We start from the raw sequence: 10,767 nt of genomic DNA, 5'->3' as shown, positions 1-10,767 counted from the left end.
TAGTGGTTGTCAGCAGAACACGCTTGTCATTAAAAGACAATTTTACTGAATTTGAAAGAGGTACCATGAACTCGTTAAGGCAACCTTTCTTACCCCCTGCTCTGGGGGGGGGGATAAAATGACAGGATATCCCTATTGGAATTCAGATCCGTGCTCTCCAACTAGAGCAGAGGTTCAACTCTTGCCTCCCGCAGCTTCTTTGCCCAAGTCCTATCTGCTCAACCCATGGCCCTCTGTCATCTGATGTGGTCCGCAACCTAGAACCTGATTTTCTAAAAATGAACTAAGCGGCACGTTTACTGATCACTTAAGACTTAAGTGACCCTTCGCTATCTTTCCAGATTGCTCAAACGCCCCGCGACGCATTTACAGATAATTTAACAAACCCGCGACATATTTCTATATTACTTGAGTGACTTGCGCCACAGTCCTTACACCATCACTTAAGCGGCCCGCGAGGCACGTTTTCAAACCAATCAAGTGGCCCCACACTCCTAAAAGCTGAGCACTCTTTGCCCAAGTCATTTATCCGTGAATCATAATTGTTTAGAAAAGGCGCGTACTAATATTGCCAGTGTGGTGCCTCATTGGCGACACGCACTGAGAACCACTGAACTATAGGGTTTTAGTTAATCCTTGTGTTGGTGATAGTGATAAAACCGTCTGAGCACCCCTACAGAACTGTGGCTTTGGAGCTGTGGGTGCTGAGCACTCCCAGAATGACTCGGAATCAAAATTTCCTACATGAAACTTCAGAAGAGCACCCACAAGTTCGAAACACTTCCGACACCCCTGCTTCAGATAATATTTTGTGTACGCTACCGTTTGATGAGTGTGTTACGGTGTGATAATTCCCGCGATTATGCATATAATCTCAGATTTATCACATTTACCGTAACATATGCGTTAAAAGCATAAATTTTTACGACTCCGTTTCCGTAATTTTGAGTGAACAAAGTGAATTCCGTATCCCCTTCTAATCCAGTACCTGAAACACCAGACCCGCGCCTTCCCTAGTTTCGGTTTGCACATTTTGCGATTTTATGGATGGCCTTAAGCAGTTTGCCCAATGGTTGGGGTTTTGTTTAACAACTTCAAGGTGCGAATGCGAGAAGCCCCGTTCTACCATTTGAAAAGCCTCTCCACCGTGAGTGGAAATACGGGGGATATCCCCAGAGTCGATGACGGAGCCGACTGATTCAATGTATAGTCATATATATGAATTGGCGTCATCATCGTGCCTCCCCTCCTTCCCAGAATTTCATGTCTATCCCCGCCTATGTTCTCCGCAGAGAGCAGGTAGGCCTTCAACGTGATACTTACACAAATTTAGGCATATTTTTCACTTCAAAATATGGAAGACAAATGGGAACAGCAATATAACACAGAACAAAAGTAATGATCCACGACAAATTTGAGTAGAATGGAAGGACGGAAAAATCATAAATCCACCTCTCTGTAGAGAGCTAGAAAAAATGAGCGTGTAAGCATGTGAGTGACAAAAAGTGTGTGTATGTGCAAGCATGGGAGTAACCAAAAGAATGACGTAGAGAGCGCGGGACTAAATATGCAAGAGATACCCACAGGGTGTATGTGTGAGTGGGTGCGTAACTGGGGGGGGGGGGGGGGTACAGTCGGGTCTGGTGCTGGACCAGAGAGGGGTTGCCAAATTTTACCCTTCAACCTCTCTTTCAGCGTTTTGGGGGGAGGGGCGCCAAGATGAGCTCTTATCCCGGCTGCGCAAGCATCTAGTTTCGGCCCTGGGTGTGTGCAGTCATGTGAATGACCAAAACAGTGTACAAGTGTGTAGATGACCAAAAGAGTAACATAGACCAGTGGTTCTCAACCTTTTTTTGTCCATGGCCCCCCGAACCATTTCTCATTCCTATGCCCCCCCCCTCTTGCGAACACGAATAATTTTCTACCCCCCCCCCCCGTTTTTCCATTAGAAGATAGTTCTTCAAAAATTGTCTGAAGTATATAAATATTGTTTGAATTTAATTTGATTAATTTTTAATTTATGAAAATAACGAAAGAGCAAAATAAACATAATAGAATACAGTAAAAAAAAAATAGAATAAATCATTTTCAATCAATGTAAGTTCTGCGCTTGAAGACGATACAGTGTCATCAAGTTACTGTAAATACAAATACAACGCCACAACAGGCAAAATGCCCAACGAGGTGGCTGAGAAAAAGATGCCCATAACAAATATGGATGTCTATATTTCAAAAAAATACAGCAACCCAATTAAAAATGCAATTACAAACAATATATACACATGATAAAATACTATACAATGCCCATAAAGAATATTTATGGTTGTCTTATTCTAAGTATGGATAGCTTCTCGATTTACCCCAACATGTTTATCGTATTTCTTTTTAAACGTGTCAATTGTGTTACAATTTACTACCTCTGGGGGTAAGCTATTCCATTTATTAACAACCCTATTAAAGAAAAATTCCCTGCGACACCATAACCTTGCATTGTCCCTCACCAATCGATACTGGTGTCCCCTTGTAAAAGCAGTCGATTGGCGGTGTACTAAAAGTTCATGGTCCATCCTATCCATCCCATTGAAAATTTTGAACACTTCGATCATATCTCCTCGACACCTGCGTTCATCCAGTGTAAACATATTCAAAAAATGAAGTCTCTCTTCATACCTCAAGCCCCGTGTGCCAATAAGGACACGCGTAGCTCTCCTCTGCACCCCTTCAACCAAGTCTATGTCCCTCTGTAGGTATGGTCTCCAAAACCTTACAGCATACTCCAGTCCAGGACGAACTAAGCCTCGAAAAAGCGGAAGAATGACTTTAGGAGAACGCGAAGAGACCTTTTTGAAAATGAGACCAAGCATTCTATTCGATTTTTTGACAACCGCTGAACAATGTTCAGAAAACTTAAGTCGCTCGTCAATGAGAATTCCCAAATCGGTGACTCTAGTTGCATCCGGGATAGTGACACCATTCAACTCGTAAGAGAACCGTGGGTTGTTCGAACCAAAATGAGCGACCATGCACTTATCAACGCTCATGTTCCACTGATTTGCCCATTCTGCAATCCTGTTTAAGTTGGCCTGGAGCAACTCCTTATCGCATTGATTTCCGATTACCCCCCTCCCCCCATTAGCTTCACAGCATCTGCGAATTTGCTAGTAATCTTATCGATAAAAAGTGAAAAAAGTATGGGGCCAAGGACACTTCCTTGAGGAACTCCACTTGTGACGTCGTCCAACTACAGAATTCCCCGTTCACCATAACTCGTTGTGACCTATCTCTCGACCACGATTCTATCCAATTCAGCAAGTTGCCCCCAATTCCAATCTCGCGTAAACGCTTCAAGAGTTTGCCATGTTGGACCCGATCGAATGCCTTCTGGAAATCAAGGTAAACAACATCTACATTTTTGCTCTTACCCAAAGCCTTAGTCACGTGATCATAGAAGCAAAGGAGGTTAGTTACACATGACTTCCCCCTTCCTGAACCCATGCTGATTATCAGACAATACATTATTCTCGTCTATCCACTTCACAAACTGCCTTTTGATGATAATTTCCAAAATTTTCGAGATGAAACTCGTCAAACTCACTGGACGATAATTGGACACCGCTTCTCTACTATCCTTCTTAAATATCGGAACAACATTAGCAAGTTTCCAATCCCTTGGGACGAGACCCTCAGCAACACTGCTCCTATATATCTGTGCGACTGGCCCCAACAATTTATTAGCACATTCCCTGAGGACCCTGGGATAGATATCTCCTGGTGCTTTGCTTGCACATACATTTCTTAGAATATTTAGGACCTCCACGTCTTCTACTTGAATATCGTTGAGGGTTTTACTACCCCATGCATCACCCGTATATCGAATATCATTATCTCCATTAAAAACCGACGCGAAAAAGTCATTGAAAGCACTACACATGCCTACATTGCTCTCTAACCTAGAGCCTCCTATCGAGAGGGGGCCCAACCGTCCCCTTACATCCATTATTGATGTATCGAAAAAATGATTTTGGGTTAAAGATAATGTTATCTGCCGACGTAGAGATTCAACTTCCTTTTTACTATCCCTTATCACTCTCTTCAACACTCTTCTTTTATCAGTAAACAATGATAGGCCACCTCGTCCACTTTTATACTCTCTGAATGCTCTCTTATTTTCAAGATAAAGGTTACGCACGCTATCCGTGAACCATAGAGGGTGCGATGTAAAAATACGTTTTTTTCGAACAAAGGGTATGACGTCGGGCAAAACAGAGGACAGCTTCGTACTAAATTCTTCCCATTGACTTACCATCCCTACTGATTCCAACCGGTCTTTGAAAACTTCCTCTCAAAACATCAAAGTTAGTTCTTCGAAAACAAGGAACCAGTCTTTGGTTATCAACCTTACCCGAAGAAAAGTTACAGTGAAATCTGAGTATACGATGATCACTGGAAGAAAACTCTTCCCCCACCGAAACATGTTCAACAAGATCCTCAGAACTAGTAAGAACTAAATCCAAAATAGCAGTACCCCTAGTGGCTTTTGATACATGCTGATACAAAAAATTTTCGAGCACCAACTTAAGAAAGTATCTTTCATACTGATCTCGAGATGAAAGGTTCACCCAATCAATACCTGGGTAATTGAAATCCCCTAGTATGAGAACCCTCTTACGCTTACACATGTAGGAAAATTCATCATGATTGAAATTTGTATTATTTCAAATTAATTAATTTTTTTGTAAATGATTATGGTTTCGTTGAGAAAATGCCAGTGTTGTAACTTCCAAAATACGCATTCTTGTAGTGATAACAATCGCAAAAAGTGGTAGCAAGCAGTTTTATTAATTTTATTCTCTTCATGCGGATAAAAGTAGTTAAGAGTAGCCACACAAATTAATCACAATTGAAAAGTTCAACCTTTCACATCGTTTTCAATAATGTATCAAGGATATAGGTTCATGTTGTAGCCCTACTATAAACTTAAAAAAATGAACTAAAATACGTGTGAAAAATATTTAAATATTTGTTTGAAACATTCATTCCAGAGAAATCATGTGCGCAGTCACAGGGCCGGATTAACCATTGAGCAAAATAAGGACGTGCTAGGGCATCAGTACAAAAGGGGCATCACAAAAAAGATATCATATGGTATTTTTTTTAATGCGCGATTTTTTTTTTTCCAACATCGATCATCCGATAGAAGATCCTAAAATTTTAAGAACACTTGATTGTAATAGTTGAAGATTATTATCACAAGGATGGCACAAAAGATGAGAAGCTAATAGAACTAGACCACATTATTGATTTTGATTTGACATTTTGATTAGCTTTTCGCAATTTTCATAAAGTACGCCCAGGGCTGTCTCTTAACATTATCACACGCCCGCATACAAAGCGATTTTTCTGAGAGAGGCACTACAACCTAGCTAAAAATTCCTACCTACCTATTTGCATATTTACTCTTGAAAATCGGAACCAGATCTAATTGCCACTTGGTTGCCAGAAGTTGCTCAGGTGGGCCCATGCAGTAAACCAAGTTCTACAGAATAAGGACATGATTTTTGTGGGTCATTAGTGGATCAATTGTGTAGTTTGATCTATAGAAGTAAAAGAAATGCTACCAGGTGTAAATTACGAACTTGAGAATGTATCTAAAAATAAAAAATACCCAATATATATAACGGGGGGGGGGGGGGGTCTGTGCCCCCTTTTTAATGCGCCCGGGGCACCAGACTCGCCTGCTCCCCCCCCCAACTACTTGCGGCCCTGCCTATTGGTAATATTATGGCCATTCTAATGGTTTCTCCTTGGAGTGTTGTTACAGCCTTTATCTCATCAACCGTTCGTCGTAGTGGTATGGTTCTAATTTTAAAAATTCTCAAAATGTGACCAGAAGTTACCCTGTACGAGTTTTGAGGATGAAAATACAGTGTACACAAAATGAAAATTGAAGATTTTTATACGATATCCACACCTCCTCTTCCCCCCCCCCCGTCCTCTAACTTCCAATTAGAGAGTTGTTGCTCTTTCTCTTCTGAGCCCAACAAACAAATTACATGTTTTTAACTGCTTTATACCCTGAGATATTTAAATTCAAAAATCGGAGACAAGTCCTGGCTTAGGAGAATTTCATGGCTAAATGCAAACAAAAAAAAATTGCGGCCCCTCTAAAATTTTTTATGTAGTTGCTCCCCGACTTACAAACTTTTCGAGTTACGAACATAAATCTTGAAGGGGAAATTTTGTTTTCACGAAAAGAACGAATTCTATCACACTCATTTTTTTTTCATTATTTCAGGAACGCGTTGATAGTCTGGATCGTAATCAAACACGATCCATTGAGAGAGAATGACATTTAAATTAATTTTACAAAATTCATAAATTATTAATAATAATTAGCACGTGGTCCACCTGCTGACACTTCATCGTGGCTCGAATCATATTGAACAGACATAAAATTTTGTCATACTTTTAAAGCGCTTCATCATCTCTTTATCAAATATACGTTGCAATTCGATAACTTTGATCATTTTTCGAATTTTTTATTGATGTTTTTGTTTAATTAATGTAAATTAATAGAAGTAAAGGAATCAAGTACTGGAATTCCAGGACCCCCCCCCCCCCACAAGAGTGGGGCTGACAGGCAGGAACATCGTAATAGCATCATAGGCCCCCGAGCCAAAGGATTTTTTGGAGGCCCTACCTGAAAAATTCGTAAATTGAATCTGGAAACCCTATCTGAAGACCACATCTAATCCGTATTTTCACTTATTTGTTCGATCATCCATATTGTCCGACTGTTTTTGTGGAAAGAAATAATTATTTTTTCTACATAAAATCGATTATTGCAAATATACGAATTTTGTTACCAAAATTTTCGTCTCATAAAAAAAATTTATCCAAAAAATAACAAAGAGAACTCTCTACTTCATATACGTATTAAGGAGTTCTCTACCTTGGCAGTGCTGAGAACTATGTCCCCCAACATCTTTCGTCGGAACATCATGTGACTCGGCGAAAACAAAATTCGACTCCCCTCCCCCCACTGTTATTTTCTTATGGCATAAATAGGAATTTAAAACAATAAATGAAAAAATAATTTCAGCTTGGACGAGATAATTCCAAAATTAATGAAAGTTATAATTTCAGCATTAAAGAAAGATAATTTCAGCATTAATGGAAGAAAATATTCTAGAATTAATGTAAGTGATAATTACAGCATTGATAAAAGTGATAATTACTGCATTGATAAAAGTGATAATTACAGCATTGATAAAAGTGATAATTACAGCATTGATAAGAGTGATAATTACAGCATTGATAAAAGTGATAATTACAGCATTGATAAAAGTGATAATTACAGCATTGATAAAAGTGATAATTCCAAAATTAGTGAAAGAATTAATGAAAGAAACAATTCCAGAATTAATGAGATATAATTTCAGAATCAATGACAGAAATAATTCCAGCATTAATAAAAGAAATAATTTCAGCATTAATAAAAGAAATAATTTCATCATTAATGAAAGAAACAAATCCAGAATTGATGAAAGCAATTATTTCAAAAGTAATGAAAGAAATAAAATAATTAATAAAGGAAATAATTCCAGAATTAATGAAAGAATATTCAAAAAATAATGAAGGAAAATTCCAGAATTAACGAAAGAGACAATTCCAGAATTAATGAGATATAATTTCAGAACCAATGACAGAAATGAAAGAAACAAATCCAGAATTGATGAAAGAAACAAATCCAGAATTGATGAAAGAAACAAATCCAGAATTGATGAAAGAAACAAATCCAGGATTGATGAAAGCAATTATTTCAGAAGTAATGAAAGAAATAAAATAATTAATGCAGGAAATAATTCCAGAATTAATGAAAGAATATTCAAGAAATAATGAAAGAATATTCAAGAAATAATGAAAGAATATTCAAGAAATAATGAAAGAATATTCAAGAAATAATGAAAGAATATTCAAGAAATAATGAAGGAAAATTCCATAATTAATGAAGGAAAATCCAGAATTGATGAAGGAAAATTCAGGAAATGATGAAAGAAATGATTCCGGTATTAAATGAAAATAATTTAATCTTTTTTCATCTCTCTTTAGATGAGTTCTTCTCTCTATCCTTTTTTAAATCTTTAAAACCCAATCTTTAGAGCCCGAACTGTACGTTTCTATGGAGAAATTGCCAGGCGGGAAGTTTATTTTGACCGAGCCACGTGATTTCCTTGCATTTGATGTCGCTGCAGTCGCGGTGGCTGGATGCTCCCTCTCGTAATAATTCCGACCAGTAATGTCGTCTGCTTCTCTACAGGTTACTTGTTTTGGGCGTCTCCTTGTGTCCTGAAAAAATTACTGAACTGGCAGTTCTGTTTGTGAGCTTAGCTTGTAGGGAACCGACTTCTTCTCTGTCGTCTGCTCATTAATAGGCTTTTTGTTTTGGACGTCTCCTTCTGCTCAAATAAAATAACCGAACTTTCAGTTTGAATTTCCAGTTCAATTCACGAGCTTTGTTTATAAGGAACTGAGCAAAATAAAGAATATAGTTTTTTTACTTTAAACTTCATCATCACCACATGAGTCACTTTTAAATTTGACATTAGATGGCAGCACATTACTATAAAGTGGAGCGTGGAAAAATTTACTTTTTACGATCTTACCTGTCGTCTGCTTGTGTGGAGGACCCTTGTTTTGGATGTCTTCTTGGGTCTTGAAAAAATTACTGAACTATAAGTTTGATTTTTCAGGTCAGTTTATAAGTTTTTTTTATAAAGAGCAAAGCTGAATGAAGAATATAGTTTTTTATACCTGCGCTTCTCGTCATCACCACATAAGGCACTTCTGATTTTGAAAGTAGGTAGCAGCAGCAACAATATTTTAAAAATGAATTTCTTAAAAGTATATTCTAGAGTATTAAATTAATTTTAATTCCCTTAAAATTGTTAGTGCCATTGTGAATTCGCTGTCAATGCTACAAGGCAAAAAAAAAAAAACTGCTTTAGCGGACGGCGTAACATTTTGAGTCACCCAGTATACACGGGTTTTTTCATTGTGGAGCGCAGTGACAAAACTGTTCATGTGAACATAATAATGATTTATTATCAGGATTTCAAGCCCATCGGAAAAAATATAAATAAGGGGCCATTCAAGTATTACGTACGCAAAGTTTAAGCCATTTTTGACCCCCCTTCCCTCCCCCTCCCTTGTCAGCAAAACACTGATCCCCCTCCCTCCCCTGTCAGCAAAATTTCGTCAGCAGCTTAGAATATTTCATATCTTCAAAAAGGGATGGTTGATGACGTAAGCAACCTTCAAACCCCCCCCCCCCTTGTCATCAAAAGTCAGCAAATCCGAAACCTCCTCCCTCCCCCTCGATGCAGACGTAATACTTGAATGACCCCTAATCAGATTTTCAAATAGGAAAATTATCAATTTGTTGGATGACAAGCTGCCTTCAAGTGGCTTTTTGGTTCGTAATATGGCCGCTCTCTCGCAGGCGAACGAAACAACGTGCGAGTTGGCTTAAACATAACACAATATTTCACATAATACAAGGGCGTAGCGAGGGGGGGGGGACTTCGGGGTCTGGTCCCCCCCCCCCCCCCACGAAATGTGAGAAAATGACCGAAAAGAGGGAAAAAGATGGCCAAATCCATTGTTCTGTCACTTTGGTCCCCCCCCACGAAATGAAAGTGGTCCCCCCTCCGAACGAAATTTCTGGCTACGCCCCTGACATAATAGTCTGTACTATATTCAATATACAAGGCGCATAGGTAACGGGGCATATGGCATTTTAATGGCGAACCATTGGTCCTAGAGGCATACTTCCAGTTGGAAAAAGTACCCGAATAATGTGTTGTACTCAGATATTTGATTCATGTTGCCAGGGGTTACATAGATATTAAAATAAAAATGTTAACTTTTTATGTGGACACCCTGTGCCCCAAAACCCAAGTGGAAAGTTGTTTCCCGGTCTCCAACAAAAAAATTCATCGTTTTTAAGTGCAATATTCATTGAGATATTTGAAGAAGGTTGGAAAAAAAAGCATCATTAAATGAGAGGAAACCATTCTACCCGCATTTAATACTGTTTTTTTTTTCTTCCCAAATTTCCTCAATTTTTCGAATTCGCATGTCTCGGTGAATATTGCTCTTAGACACGTTAAATTATTTTAGTTGCCTTCGGAAAAGACAAAGCAACAACTTCTTAATTGGGTTCTTTGGCACACGGGGATGGTATAAAAAGTTGTTTTTTAATTTTATAACTATACAACCCCTTACAACATGAATGACATATCTGAGTTGGACACGTGATTTGGATACTTTTTCTAGTTGGGTATGTCTCTAAGACTAACGGCTTGCCAGTAAAGTGCCATACGCCCTGTTAACCGTTCAGTCTGCATATGCACGTAAAAAATAGTTTGAGACGAAATACAGTCGACTCTCGTTTTAACGAATACCGTCATAACGGGAAAAAAATATTATACAAAGATACGCATTGAGCCGGTTATGAACATTTCAAAGTGAAGACTTACGTGAGAATTTATTACACGTTTCTGAGAAATTAGCAGATGCAGTGAGTCTCAAATAAACGGATTTAAATTGCTTTAAATGTCGTCATACGCCATTTTTAGAATTTTTTTTCTAATGTCCACAACATTGTTCTTGCAGGATAGGAAAATTGCATTGAAATTATTTGGGATGTTGCAGGCCAGTAGTAGGCCAGCAGCAGGCTTACATAGTAGGGCAGTTAATAGGAAG

Source organism: Pholcus phalangioides, unplaced genomic scaffold (genome assembly GCF_987345545.1).
Source record: "Pholcus phalangioides strain wild (caught in Gottingen) unplaced genomic scaffold, Ppha-v1.0 ptg000042l_1, whole genome shotgun sequence".
Lineage (NCBI taxonomy): Eukaryota > Metazoa > Arthropoda > Arachnida > Araneae > Pholcidae > Pholcus > Pholcus phalangioides.
The sequence above is the reverse complement of the archived record's forward strand: the minus strand, read 5'-3'. Positions refer to the sequence as shown.